General features: G+C 49.0%; 1 protein-coding gene and 1 long non-coding RNA gene across 7 annotated transcripts in view; one reads left to right on the forward strand and one right to left on the reverse strand.

The window, feature by feature from the left end:
• The window catches only part of ADCY1 (adenylate cyclase 1), a 290414-nt gene that overhangs the window by 158979 nt on the left and 117734 nt on the right, over positions 1-13701 (reverse strand). The window lies entirely within an intron of this gene.
• Positions 11421-13701, forward strand: part of LOC147022149 (uncharacterized) — a 62187-nt gene continuing 59906 nt past the window's right edge. The window contains exon 1 of the long non-coding RNA XR_015061084.1: positions 11421-11786. This is a non-coding gene — a long non-coding RNA (uncharacterized LOC147022149). The remainder of the gene's footprint in view (positions 11787-13701) is intronic.

The raw sequence follows: 13701 nt of genomic DNA on the forward strand, positions 1-13701 counted from the left end.
TCCCCCCGCGCTGAGATAGTGCGACCAAGGGGGCCCCGTTCCCACCCCCTGCCAGGCACTGTCCACGAGGCCCGCGGGTTGCGGGGCCATCGCCGCTCCGCGTCTCATCACCAGACGGGTAGGCCCGACCCGGTCTCGGCCTCAGGCCTGCCCCATTCTTGGGGGATTTCTTTTCCTTGGTTTTGGGTATGTGTTGTCGGCGCCGTCTGTGAAGTAGAATTGTATAAGTGTTGCCGTGTGCTCGGTAGTCGGTATTAGCTCTGCACTGTGTTTTCACTTTTATGTTTGCTTTTTGTGTAAATGGAATTGTGTTTTCTTTTTTTTGTGTGCATTTGGTGGAATTGTATTTGTGTGCTTTCCGTTCGTCGCGAATAAATGTGCTTTATTGTTGAACTGTTCTCCCGCTTCGCTTCGTCTTTTCCTCCATTGAATCCCCATCTTGCTTCACGTAAAGGGTTGGTAGTGGGCTGAATACGCCCGATAATTAATCGAACCGTCGAGGTCGACGATAACACCGCTCGGTTATTCTGATAGTACGGAACGGGTCGCTTAAGTGGCCCGTGTCCGAAGTCGACCTGCGGCGAGGTGCGATCGCCCGGTCTACCCTCCGCGTGGGTACTTAGGTAGTTCGAATTTGGCGAGCAACCCTATCCCACGCGGGGGCTGATTGGCTCAATCGCGGTGAGACCGAAAGGTCCACCCGTGACTGGTTCCCGGCGTTAGTCCGAGAGGGTCACGACTGGATTGTCCGTCCGGTGGGCGACGTGCCGCGATTCGAGTTACGTGGCCGTCGCACGCCGGCGGGCGCGAAGACCGCAACACTGGTGTCAGGAGTGGGATACAAATCCATCGCCCTCCTCGCAGCACTGGTATCGGAGAACAGGAAAACGGGCTCTCCTGTCTCCGGCTAAATTCACGGGAATCGGTCCAGGGGTGAGAGAAGCGACCCCCGATTCCCTCCAAATTACGAGCGATTCAAATTAACCCTTCACGAGAAGCAAGATGGCGTCTCAAGGCGAGCGGGAGCCGGGGGTATTAGAAATGGATGTAGAATGTGTAGGATCCATGGTCCAGGATGGAATCCCCGAGCAGGAAATGTTGATTGTGCAGGAACACGGACTCGCCCAACTGAACCCAGGGCCCGAGGTGGGTGCGGCAGCGGCCGCGGTGTATGACACCTCCCCCCCCTCTCCACCAAGACCCTTCCCCAACCCTTGCCGAAACGGCTCAGCTGAGTGCATCCAACATGGCCCAGATATGCGCCATGCTGGCGGCAATGAACAAACAAATGAATGAAGTGAAAACGACGATGGATACAAATACAAATGAAATGAAAAACGAAATGAAAGGCATGAACAAACAAATGAACGAAAAGATGGATACAAATACAAATGAAGTGAAAACGACGATGGATGCGAATACACAGCAAATGAGGGAAGAAATGAAAGAGCTGCGGGGTGAGACGCAGAACATGGGCCAATGCCTGCAGGCGGGCATGAAGGCAGTGAGCAGGGAGCTGGGAATGGCGACTTCACGTGTGGGAGCAAACGAGCTGGGTGGGGGTGCAACGGCTGACAGGCCCGCGGTGGAGGCGGGTGAAAAAATAATTCGTGGAACGTGTTGGGCGAGGGTCGTGACGATGACCGAAAGGGAAAAATTAAATGGGGAGACCAAAACGTGTGAGACGAGACACGAGGTGACGACAACAGAAATAATAGTTGAGACAAGGGAGGTAAAGGGTGAAGAGTTGGCGGAGACACGGGAGATGGGAACGATAGAGGGAAGACTACACGATGAAGACGGGGTAAGTGACGCGCACGCACACACGGAGGTAGTGGAGGACAATGGGGTTGAGCTCGCGGAGCGTGTTGGGACCCGGTGCGAGCACCTGGATGGCCTCCTCCAGGAACGAGGGGAGGGAGTATGCCCCCTTGAGGCGAGTCACGACCAGGTGAGTTCGGTCGTGCTTTGCGAGGTTGAGAGGACGGGTGCTGTGGACGGGTGCACGGAGAGCTTGAGGGGTGTAGAGGCCCCGGAGACCCTTGTGGGGACACAAATCCCCAGTGTGGTTGTCCCTGTGTGTGTGGTGCAAGGTGTGAGTGCGTCCCCGTGTGTGGAAGCGACCCCGTGTGTGAGTGGTGTGGTGGCGATGGTGCCAGAGTGCGTGCTTCCCAGCACGCCGGGTGTGGATGGGGCACCGTGTGTGAGTGAGGCCGTGTGTGTGAGTGAAACGGCCAGTATGAGTGAGGCACCACGTGTGAGTGGTGTGGTGGCGATGGTGCCGGAGTACGTGCTTCCCAGCACGCCGTGTGTGGATGAGGCACGGAGTGTGAGTGAGGCACCGCGGGTTAGTGCCCCCGCGTGTGTGGGTGAGGCACCGTGTGTGGAAGAGACCGCGTGTGTGAGTGTCGCCGTGTGTATGAGTGAGGTACCGCGGGTGAGTGCCCCCGCGTGTGTGGATGAGGCACGGTGTGAGAGTAGTGAGGCACGCGTGAGTGAACGGCCGTGTGCAAGGTCGCTGTGTGCAAGGGAGACCATGTGTGTGAGAGAGCGGTATGAGAGGGAGATGTCGGTTGGCATGCGGGAGCACGCAGCCGCGTCTCCCGGTGTGAATGTGATGGTGTGGACTGTGTGCGTCGTAACACGCAGGTATGCGTGTGTGGAATGGAGACGGAGACGGCGACAGAGGAGAGAAAGCCGAGTAGCGGCTGTAGTTGTTTCGGGGACCGTGCCGGGTTCGCCCAGCAGTGAGCACGCGGTTCGTGCTGTGCAACGCACGAGACCACCACGTGCTCGCTTGCGAGAGTGAAGTCCCGGTCCGGAAACGCACGCGGTGGATTTGCCGATCCCGCGGACGGACAAAGTTTAGGCAGGTAAATGGATTTGGACCGGACGGGTTCTCCACGCGATCGTGTGTGTTCAGCTCCAACGGGCAGAGCACATGTGTTCGCGTGGGAAATCCCTCGAGACGTGGGGCTTGTGTTTTTTTTTTTTGCGCACGGTGACGTCATGGCTGCACGTGTGGTTGGAATCCGGCAGGAGGGGTATCTCTGCCGGATGGTCCCGTCCAAGGAGGGACGAGGAACACGTGCAGCTGCATGACGTCACGGGCAGGTGCAAAGTGCGCGAGCTCTGAGTTGCCGCGCTGGCGCTGCGCATGTAGAAAAAAAAGAAAAAAAAGAACAAGCCTCACTTTCGGGTGCAAAGGATTCCTGGGCAAGGGGTGAAAGACCCCCTTACCGGGGCACAGGATGGAAACTAGTTAGGGGGAAGGGTTAGCTTAGTTAGACCGACTTCATGGGGCAGGGGTAAGTCCTCATGGAGTCCGTGGAATGGATTAGGTAGAGGGATTGTAGCCAGATTTAGGTTGGGAAATAAAATGATTTATTATTTGAGTACAGTGACAGACTTGTGAATGTGTAGAGGGGACGTAGCTTAGCTACGTAGTGTTAAAAGGAACGTGCTACTAGTTTAAGGGACGACGTGGGAGCACGAGTTAGTTAGGGGAGGTAGTTAGAAGGATGGCAGAGTTCAGCGGTGTGTGTGTTGAAGAGTTGGTGAGTTGTGAGGTGAGTACTTGTTGAGTGAGTGAGGCCAGCGGGTCTGTGTGAGTGGAGTGCATGGGGAATGCATGGTGCGATGAGTGATTGGGGGGAGGAGTGACTCCCGCCCAAGGGACCCCCGGGGTCAGTGTAGATTGAGTTAGCTGGGTTAGTCAAATTGAAAAATGGAGGTCGTTTTGTTGTTGGTGTGAAAGTAGGCTCGAGACCCATTTGGAGGGGTGCAGGAGCCCTGTTGACGGGCTTGGGAGCGTGGCTGCGAAAGGTGAGTATCGCTGAGTGGGTACCCCGGGCACCAGGCTAGTCGGCCGCGGTAGGCCAAGGGCCCATGGGGGGCCGGGATAGAGTAGTGGGCACGGGTGCGCCTGCTTGGTGCGGGGGCCCGGGGCGCCATTAGCCGCGTGGGCAGTGTTGTGGGCACGGGTGACCCTCGGAAAGGGGCCCGGGAGGCCGGCCTGCCACGTGTGCGTTTCAGAGGAGGTGCCATGGGGGGCACTCCCCGGTGTTAGGGAGCTGGTAGGCTCGGAGGCAGTGTAGTGCCCGGGGGTGCCATAGCGGGAGATTCGGCAGAGGGTCGTGCCTGCCAAAGGGAGCCACGTGTCCCAGCCAGGAGACCGTGTGAGGGCACGGAGAGAAAATTGGGGGGCGAGGCCCGAAATTGTGAGGACACCAACACAGGCGACGGGAATCTGGGTTGTTAGAACCAATAGTTTAAGCGAGAGGCGCTTGTTGAAAGCCCCGGGGTAGTTTAACAGTTAAATGGTTAGGGTAGATTAGGAGATGTACCCCTCCGCACCATCCATCCCCTCGCTGTCGTTGTGGGCCGCTGGACCCACTTGGTGGTAAGATCGCCGAACTCTGGGGAGGCCATTCTGAGGCTTCGTTGGGCCTCGACACAGGACGTTAGCTCTCCCTTATTCCCCTCCGGGAAGGGAACGTAGGGGTTGGGAGTAGGCTAGGTGACAGGATAGGTTAGCCGAACAAGGACGATAAAGGGGGTTAGGGGACGATTTATAGTGGGGGAGTAAAAATAAAAACAACAAAAAATAAGTTGGGGCTAAATTGGGGTTTGACAAATTAAGGGAGTGGGTATGTACAGTGACAGGCAAAGGCGATAGGTTGGGAGGGAGCCAGGTAGGTAGGTCCGAGCCCGCCTTCCAAGTGGCCAGCACCACCGCACTCCCTCCACCAACCTCCACTGAACGGCAAAGGCTAGCCAACTCCATCGGCTGGCCGTGTTTTTCTTCGAGGCGGAGGCCGGCCAACTTCATCGGCAGCTGTTGTTTTGCTGCAAGGCCTGTGCCATCGGCTGGCCGTGTTTTGCTTCAAGGCCTGTGCCGGCCACTTCATCTGCAGCTGTGGTACTTCGAGGCCTGTGCCGGCCAGTTCGTCTGCCGGCTGTGTTTGCCTGCAGCGGCCTTGTTCTGCGGGCTGTGTTTGCCTGCCACCTTTGCCATGCCATGCCCACTGCCCACGTTCACCAGCCCCGTTCAATTTTTGCTTTGCCCCCCCCCTGTTCATTTCCATGTGCGCCAGGATCAGAAAGCAACAGTTTGCAAGCTGCAAGAACTGCCCTGTTGGCAGCTACAACACGGGCCTGCAGTGGCGGCCCGTGCACCGTGTTTGCGTTCACTGCATTCAGTTCAAACCGTTCATGCATCCATTCGTTGTGCTCATTGCGTGTGCCACTTGAGCTGGCACGGAGACTGCGTTTGTGCAGCCCAAGCACCGTTGTGGTTCACTGAGTTCAGTTCAAAAGGGAAGGCCTTGGACTGTGTGTGAGCAGCCAGCCACGTTCCCTGTCACCTGCATTGTTTGAGCCAGAGACTGCATGCGGGCAGCCTGGCTCCCTGCTAACTGCTTTCTTTTTGCAGAGTCAATGATCCTGGGCCATGGTTTAGTGTAAAATTTGTAAGTTAAGGTAAGATGTACTGTACATATGAGTGCGCCCCCGGCATGTATGTCCTAGCGCCGGCAATTTTATTTAAGTCGTCCGTGTGAGTGAGTTTGTTTAGGTAGTTACGCAGCCCTCAGGTTATTTATTTTGGGGACACGAATACCATGAATGTCGCACTCAGGGATCCGTAGGTAAAATGTACTAGGGGAAAACTACACATGATGGCACACGAAAATTTGACGACTCGGGACGAGTCTGTAAAAAGGGAAGGGGGTAGTGTTGTGGTTACCAGATTCGCAAACCACCATTCAGGTCCCTTAGGTGAGGTATCTCGGTAAGTGCATGTGTAGTTAGGCCCAAACCCGTTGTCTAGTGGGAATACATGTCATTTATGCGAGCTGCGACTCTTCAGGATAGCCGTTTTTCTTTTACTATCTTTATTTTGGACCAACCGCCATGATCACAACCACAACATCAACCACCGACCACAACCACCGCTTCACCACAACCGCCACGACCTTCACGCACACCTCACAACCGTAGCATCGCCACCGTTCTTGCCCCGCTGTGGGTACCGGTGTTGGACTCGTGCAGGGCGCACGTTGAACAGCGTGTACAAAATCACGGATTTTGTGCTTCAAAAACGGATCAAAAACGACACACGCCCACTTTTTGCCGTCCAATCGGTGAGCGAGGGGCGAATTGGCCCCGCCTCCAGAACGATCAATATATGCAAATTTGTGGATCAAAAAGCCTTCACGCCCACTTTTTCTCGGGCCAATGGGGAGCGAGGTGAAAGGTCAAAGGGAGGGGGTCAAAGGCGAAGTTACGGGGGGGATAAAAGGACGGTGTTCGTCAGTCAGGAGAGAGTCGCAAACGAGAACGAAAGAAGTCTGGAGCCCGAAGCCTGCAGTGGCTGGAGAAGCTGAAGAGAGTCGGACGAGGGGGTGCTCGCGTCGGTGCCAGGAGCTGCACGCCCGAGGGAGGCCGGCAGCGCGACCTGGCCGAGGTGGAGACGCACACCAGGGATAATAAAGATCCTCTATACCCCGAGCATCAGCAACCCCCTCCTGTTTCCCCCCGCGCTGAGATAGTGCGACCAAGGGGGCCCCGTTCCCACCCCCAGCCAGGCACTGTCCACGAGGCCCGCGGGTTGCGGGGCCATCGCCGCTCCGCGTCTCATCACCAGACGGGTAGGCCCGACCCGGTCTCGGCCTCAGGCCTGCCCCATTCTTGGGGGATTTCTTTTCCTTGGTTTTGGGTATGTGTTGTCGGCGCCGTCTGTGAAGTAGAATTGTATAAGTGTTGCCGTGTGCTCGGTAGTCGGTATTAGCTCTGCACTGTGTTTTCACTTTTATGTTTGCTTTTTGTGTAAATGGAATTGTGTTTTCTTTTTTTTGTGTGCATTTGGTGGAATTGTATTTGTGTGCTTTCCGTTCGTCGCGAATAAATGTGCTTTATTGTTGAACTGTTCTCCCGCTTCGCTTCGTCTTTTCCTCCATTGAATCCCCATCTTGCTTCACGTAAAGGGTTGGTAGTGGGCTGAATACGCCCGATAATTAATCGAACCGTCGAGGTCGACGATAACACCGCTCGGTTATTCTGATAGTACGGAACGGGTCGCTTAAGTGGCCCGTGTCCGAAGTCGACCTGCGGCGAGGTGCGATCGCCCGGTCTACCCTCCGCGTGGGTACTTAGGTAGTTCGAATTTGGCGAGCAACCCTATCCCACGCGGGGGCTGATTGGCTCGATCGCGGTGAGACCGAAAGGTCCACCCGTGACTGGTTCCCGGCGTTAGTCCGAGAGGGTCACGACTGGATTGTCCGTCCGGTGGGCGACGTGCCGCGATTCGAGTTACGTGGCCGTCAGCACGCCGGCGGGCGCGAAAACCGCAACAATATTTATAAATATGCATATATACATATATATATACATATATGTATACATATATATACATATATATACATATATATATATATATATATACATATATATATATACATATATATATACATATATATATACATATATATATATATACATATATATATATATACATATATATATACATATATATATATATACATATATATATATACATATATACATACATATATATATACATATATATATATATATACATACATATATATACATATACATATACATATACATATATATATACATATATATATATACATATATATATATACATATATACATACATATATATATATACATACATATATATACATATACATATACATATACATATACATATATATATATATATATATATATATATATATATATACATACATATATACACATATAGAGTCATCCCCCGTTTATCGCGGGGGTTACCTTCCAAACCCCCCACCCCCAGCGAGAAGTGAAAATCCGCGATGAATGGATGCCTCCCAAAAAAAAAAATCGACTCGTCTGGTCAGGTCGGCTTGGCAATGATCGGGTTCGAGGTGCCAGAGATCGACTCGTCTGGTCTGGTCGCCTTGGCAGTGATCGGGTTCGAGGTGCCGGAGATCGACTCGTCTGGTCTGGTCGCCTTGGCAGTGATCGGGATCGAGGTGCCGGAGATCAACTTGTCTGGTCTGGTCGGTTTGGCAGTGATCGTGTTTGAGGTGCCGGAGATCGACTTGTCTGGTCTGGTCAGTTTGGCAGTGCTCGTCCAACCGCAGCAAACCTTTTTCCTTCCCGAAGCATATCTAGCACCTTAACCTTCTCCTGGAGCGTCCAGACCTTCCTCTGGCGCTTCGGTTCCTTGCTAGAAGCCTTAGAAGGTGCAGGGCATTTGGGCGGCATCGTAGGGCTTGGAGAAAAAAACGTAGAAAATATTCGAAGTTCACAAGTGAAACTTTGTCTCGTGCGTTGTGTGACTGTTTGAGCGCCACGCGTTATAATTTATTGCTTAAATAATTTCTATTTTATATATTATTACCGCGATATACCGGGGGAATCCGCAGAAAAAATTAGTTAGGTTCCAAAGGAAAACCCGCGATGAACCGGGGGCGCGATAGGTGAACCACGATATAGCGGGGGATTACTGTAAATACATATTGTTACGAATTTGGAATTCAATTGCACACAACATTCAGGTTCCCTTCGTCAGCTATGTCGATAAGTGCATGTTCCCTAGATAGCTCACCTTCCATTGTTTAATGTTTTGAAATCGATTAGATGCTCTGCGGATCGATTTAATAGTTAGGGAGCAAACAATGGAGACGTCCCTCCCCCTCTTCTGCAAAGAGGAAGAAGAACCCTGCGGTGACGTCAACAACTCCCTCCCACCCGTGGTTGAGGGGGGGTGGATCACGAGGGCATGAGTCACGCCGGGTGCGGGGGAAGGGGTGCAAAGGATAAAGAGGACATCTTTTCTTTGTTCAAAAAGAGTTCGTGTGGGAGTCCCGTGGTAGGGCTGAGTTCGTGGGCTGAGTTCATGAAAGTCCTGTGTAAAGAGTTCGGGGGAGTCCCGTGGTAGGGCTGAGTTCGTGGGAGTCCCATGGCAGAGTTCGTGAAGAGTCCCGTTCTGAGTCCCGTGTGCAGAGTTCGTGTGCTGAGTCCCGTGGGAGGAGTAAGCTTTTTGCTTTGGCTGGCTCAGTGAGCTTCGGCTGCTGCTTTGTTTGGGAAGGAACTTGAGCGAGTTGTTCGGCTCGAGCTGCGAGTGGAGGCTTCTTCCTCTTCTTCCTATCCTTCCTCTTCTTCTTGGTTCGTGGAGCTTTTCGTTCTGCATTTTGTTTCCCAGCTTGGTGCGACGCATCGGCCTCTTATTGGAGTTGGATCCTCGGGGAAGCGATGATCGACAGGACGGATCGGCGCCTCGTCTCACCGGCATGTGTTGAGAAGCGCGGGAGGATTCGCGGGAGCTCGGGAAGGATCGCGACGATTTGGATCCAGCTCGCTCTCGCTGGAGCCCGGGTCCGGACAAGTTGAAGACCACACGAGGTGGAAAGGTTCGAGTCAAGCTCTGAGTTTCAGCTCACCTGTCCTCCGAGCTGGAGCTCGTGATTAAAGGCCTCAGCCACCGTTTCTTGTGTGTGTGTGTGTGTGTGTGTGCGCGCGCGCGCGCGCGCATGCGTACATGTGTCTGTGGGCCCGTCTAATAAGTAGGAACTGCTGTTAAGTGCAAATGACTGTACATAATAAGTAGACGGTTATAGTTCTTTTGTCGTGCTTTTGTTGCTTGTATAATTGCATACGTGTTTTGCCTTATTTAATTGCATACGTGTTTCATTATAATAAATGTCCTTGTGTGAATGTAAACCTGCTCGTTGCGTCCATTCCCTCATTGACTGAACATTTGGTGTGTTGGGAGTTAGAAAGCCGTTGGCTTGCTGTAATATGGGGACATTTGGGCCGACGGTTCTCGGTGATTACACCGCTCGGAAGCGCGCACGGACAAGCTCGCCTCGGCGGTTTGTTCCGTACGAGTTCCGTCGTGGGTGGAACACCCCGGTAGTTGGATCACGTGGGTATTTAGGTAAATTGAAGATTGGCAATCGACCCTACCCCACGTGATCTGCCGATTGGCGTATTTTGGTTCTTGTACAAGGACCCGTCGCTCGGAGTTATCCGGGCGGCGATCTATATTCCGGGCGATCGGTCGGGCCGACTCGACTTGCGGCTCCATTCAGAGTGGTCGGTTGGCGGCCGACACCCGGCCTGTAACAATATATATATATATATATATATATATATATATATATATATATATATATATATATATATATATATATATATATATATATATATATATATATATATATACATAGTAAGTCCTCGCTTTTCGCAAGAGTTGCGTTCCTGGAAAACCTTATGATAAGCGAAACTGTGTTAAACAAAACATATTTTCCCATAGAAACCAATGTATTAAAGGGGGGATGTGTTTTTGGCTCGGAATTTTTTGGACATAAACACAAATAAACAAAACACACTCCTCGGGTCGTGGCGACTTACCCCGAGGCTGGAGGAACGGAGTTGATTGCGGTGGACAAGTCACACTTGCGGAGTGGCAGAATCGTCCCCCTCTTCACTTGACACTGTGCTGTCACTTTCTTCACCTGCAGGAACGGTCTCTTGGCAGCTGGTTGAAGGAGCATCCTGGATGGTGGATGGAGTTGGTGCTGCATCTTTTGGCTTGAAAAATGCATGGAGAGTGGGCTGGATGGCTTTCTTTTTCTTTGCTGCATAACGTTCCTTGTAGCAACAAAGGGCATCATAAACAACACAGCTAAAATCAGTGCTCCTTTCAAGATTTGGATCTTGCTCGATAACAAATTCTGTGGCACTTTCAAACGAGCTGAGGATTTGGCTGAGGTTTTTCATGGTGAGATGCTCGGATGAAGGTGTCACAGCATCTTCTTCTTCCTCAAGAGCCCACTGCTGTTCCAACTCCATAAGATCTTCATTGCTTAAGGGTTCTGCATGAGACTCCAGTAAGTCATCCACGTCCTCTTCGTCAACCTCTTCAAACCAACCTCCTGCGCCAGGTCTACAATTTGACTTGTAATCAACGGAACATCAGCAAACCCCGTGAAATTGTGGACACACTCGGGCCACACTTTCTTTCACACAGCGTTCATTGTGGAGGCACTCGCCTCCGCCCATGAATCCTACATGTTTTCCAAAGCCATTTTTATGTTGTATGTTCACCAAAACTCTTTGATTGATAGCTTGTCCTTATCAGTTTTTTTGATAAGCTGCAGCATGGTATGCTTAACATAATAGGCTTTAAAAGCAGCAATAACTCCCTGATCCATAGGCTGTAAAAGTGAGGTAGTATTTGGTGGTAAAAATACTACCTGCACGTTTTCACACCAGTCTTCCATTTGCTGAGGATGGGCAGGAGCATTGTCTACAAGCAGCAAAGATTTGTTGTCAATGTTGTTCTCCTTGGAGATACTTCTCAACATGATTGGAGAATTGATTATGTAATCGTGGGCCAATGCCCTAACAAACTACGCGCTTTTTCTTGTATCACAGCAAGAGATAAAGGCATGCGACGTTTAGTTTGATCTTCTATCCACACACATAATAAACGCTCCATGTTGTGCATGGCACCATCTCTCATTCTCGTTAGTGTCGTTGCACTCGAACTGGTCGCAATCTGTGATATTTTCTTTATCTTTGCCGAACTTTGAACGATCGAATGTGTGGTGAATTAACGTGAATCAAGGGACATGACGCGGGATCACATGTTGTGCGTCTCGCGTATAAGGGGAGGTCTCTGCGGCACGGGTGGATTGTCCCCGGGGCATTGCTATTGACATCGGCTGTCCACTTGATGCTCGTCAACTGAAGGTGCTCATTGACTGGTGAGAATGGAGATTATATCGAACTCCGTGCTTACGCGGATTAGTCTGCAATGATTAACTGCACATGTATACGTTACTGCTTATGTACTCCTAGCTGAACCTGTATTTCCTGGTGTGCCCACAGAAGCGGCTCCAATCAAATGGAATAAAGCCTAAACTCTGAAGGTTCATCTCTCGCTCTCATTTCAGAATGTACAGTCGATGCAGCGATTGCTGCGCGCGGCCGATTTCCGTTGTCCCTTCACCTCGTTCATGTCTTTTAATTATATCCAATTTCACCTGCAATGTGACAGCCTTTCGTAGTCTCTTGAAACGAGGTGTGCTCGGCTAAAGACTTGCGGGTCGCTTGGGATTCATACTGGAAGGTATGCAGGCGAGCGTGAAGAGAATACGTACAGTACAGCATACAGTACATGCGCAGTAAAGTGAAAGTGTGTTTATGCGCATCCTGTGTGATTGTTGTTTTTTGCAGGCAGTTTGAAACTTTTTTTTGCGTTTTTCCTTGCAATGACATTACGATAGGCATAAAATGTTTGCGATAAATGAAAAATTGGTCATTAAAACTAAATTACGAAAAATCGAAACTACGATATGCGAACTTCCGGTTAGCGAGGACTTACTGTATATATATATATGTAGAAATATATATATATATATATATATATATATATGTAGAAATATAATATATATATATATATCTATGTATGTATATATATATATATATATATCTATGTATGTATATATATATATATATATATATATATATATATATTTTTTTAAACAATGCCCCTACATTCATGGATTTTTTTCAGGAATGTATCCACAACGAATAGCTGGTCTGACATATATGTGCATATATATATATGCATATATATATATATATGCATATATATATATATATATATATATATATATATGCATATATATATATATATATGCATATATATATATATATATATGTGAATATATATATATATATATATATATGCATATATATATAAATGAATATATATATAAATGCATATATATATGCATATATATATGCATATATATATGCATATATATATATATATGCATATATATATATATATATATGCATATATATATGCATATATATATGCTTATATATATATGCATATATATATATATATATATGCATATATATATATATATGCATATATATATATATGCATATATATATATGCATATATATATGCATATATATATATATATATGCATATATATATGCATATATATGCATATATATATGCATATATATGCATATATATGCACATATATATATATATATATATATATATATATATATATATATATATATGCATATATATATATATATATATATATGTATATCAGATGCATCTCCTGACTGTAATGGTGAGCATTGCCATGGATTATGTCTCACATGGTAAAACCACTATTCGTTGTTGATACATTCGCATAATCCACAAAGAACAACTGTCTGTCTGCCACCCAGACGATTGTTCTTACGAATGCAAACCATTCTTCCGGAAGGCACGCGCTGCGATCAGCGGGTAAATCAAAACATGTGGAGTGTGACGCGCACTCCCCGATCTCCATTGGACAATGTCCTACACCAAAGTGTCACCTCTAATCTGGAGGCTTCGGCCCGACAACTCTGTCAAACTGACAAAGATTACATGGTCAAAATTAGTGAAACATCAAACGGTTTGCCGATACAGAAATGCTTTCTTGCCTATACAGAGCTGTCAGTTGCTGAAATAAGACCCAAATAAAGGTATGCGTCAGAAGAATGTGTTGTATGCCTGGAAAAAGATCGTCCGTAGGGCGGGTATTCTGCCAGCGGAAAGTAATATACAAATGATCTATAGTTTCCGTGGAACTACACTGAGTGTAACGAGTGATCGCAAGCAAC

This window comes from Eptatretus burgeri, chromosome 8 (assembly GCF_056783735.1).
Source record: "Eptatretus burgeri isolate ZD-2024b chromosome 8, Ebu_testis_v1, whole genome shotgun sequence".
NCBI lineage: Eukaryota > Metazoa > Chordata > Myxini > Myxiniformes > Myxinidae > Eptatretus > Eptatretus burgeri.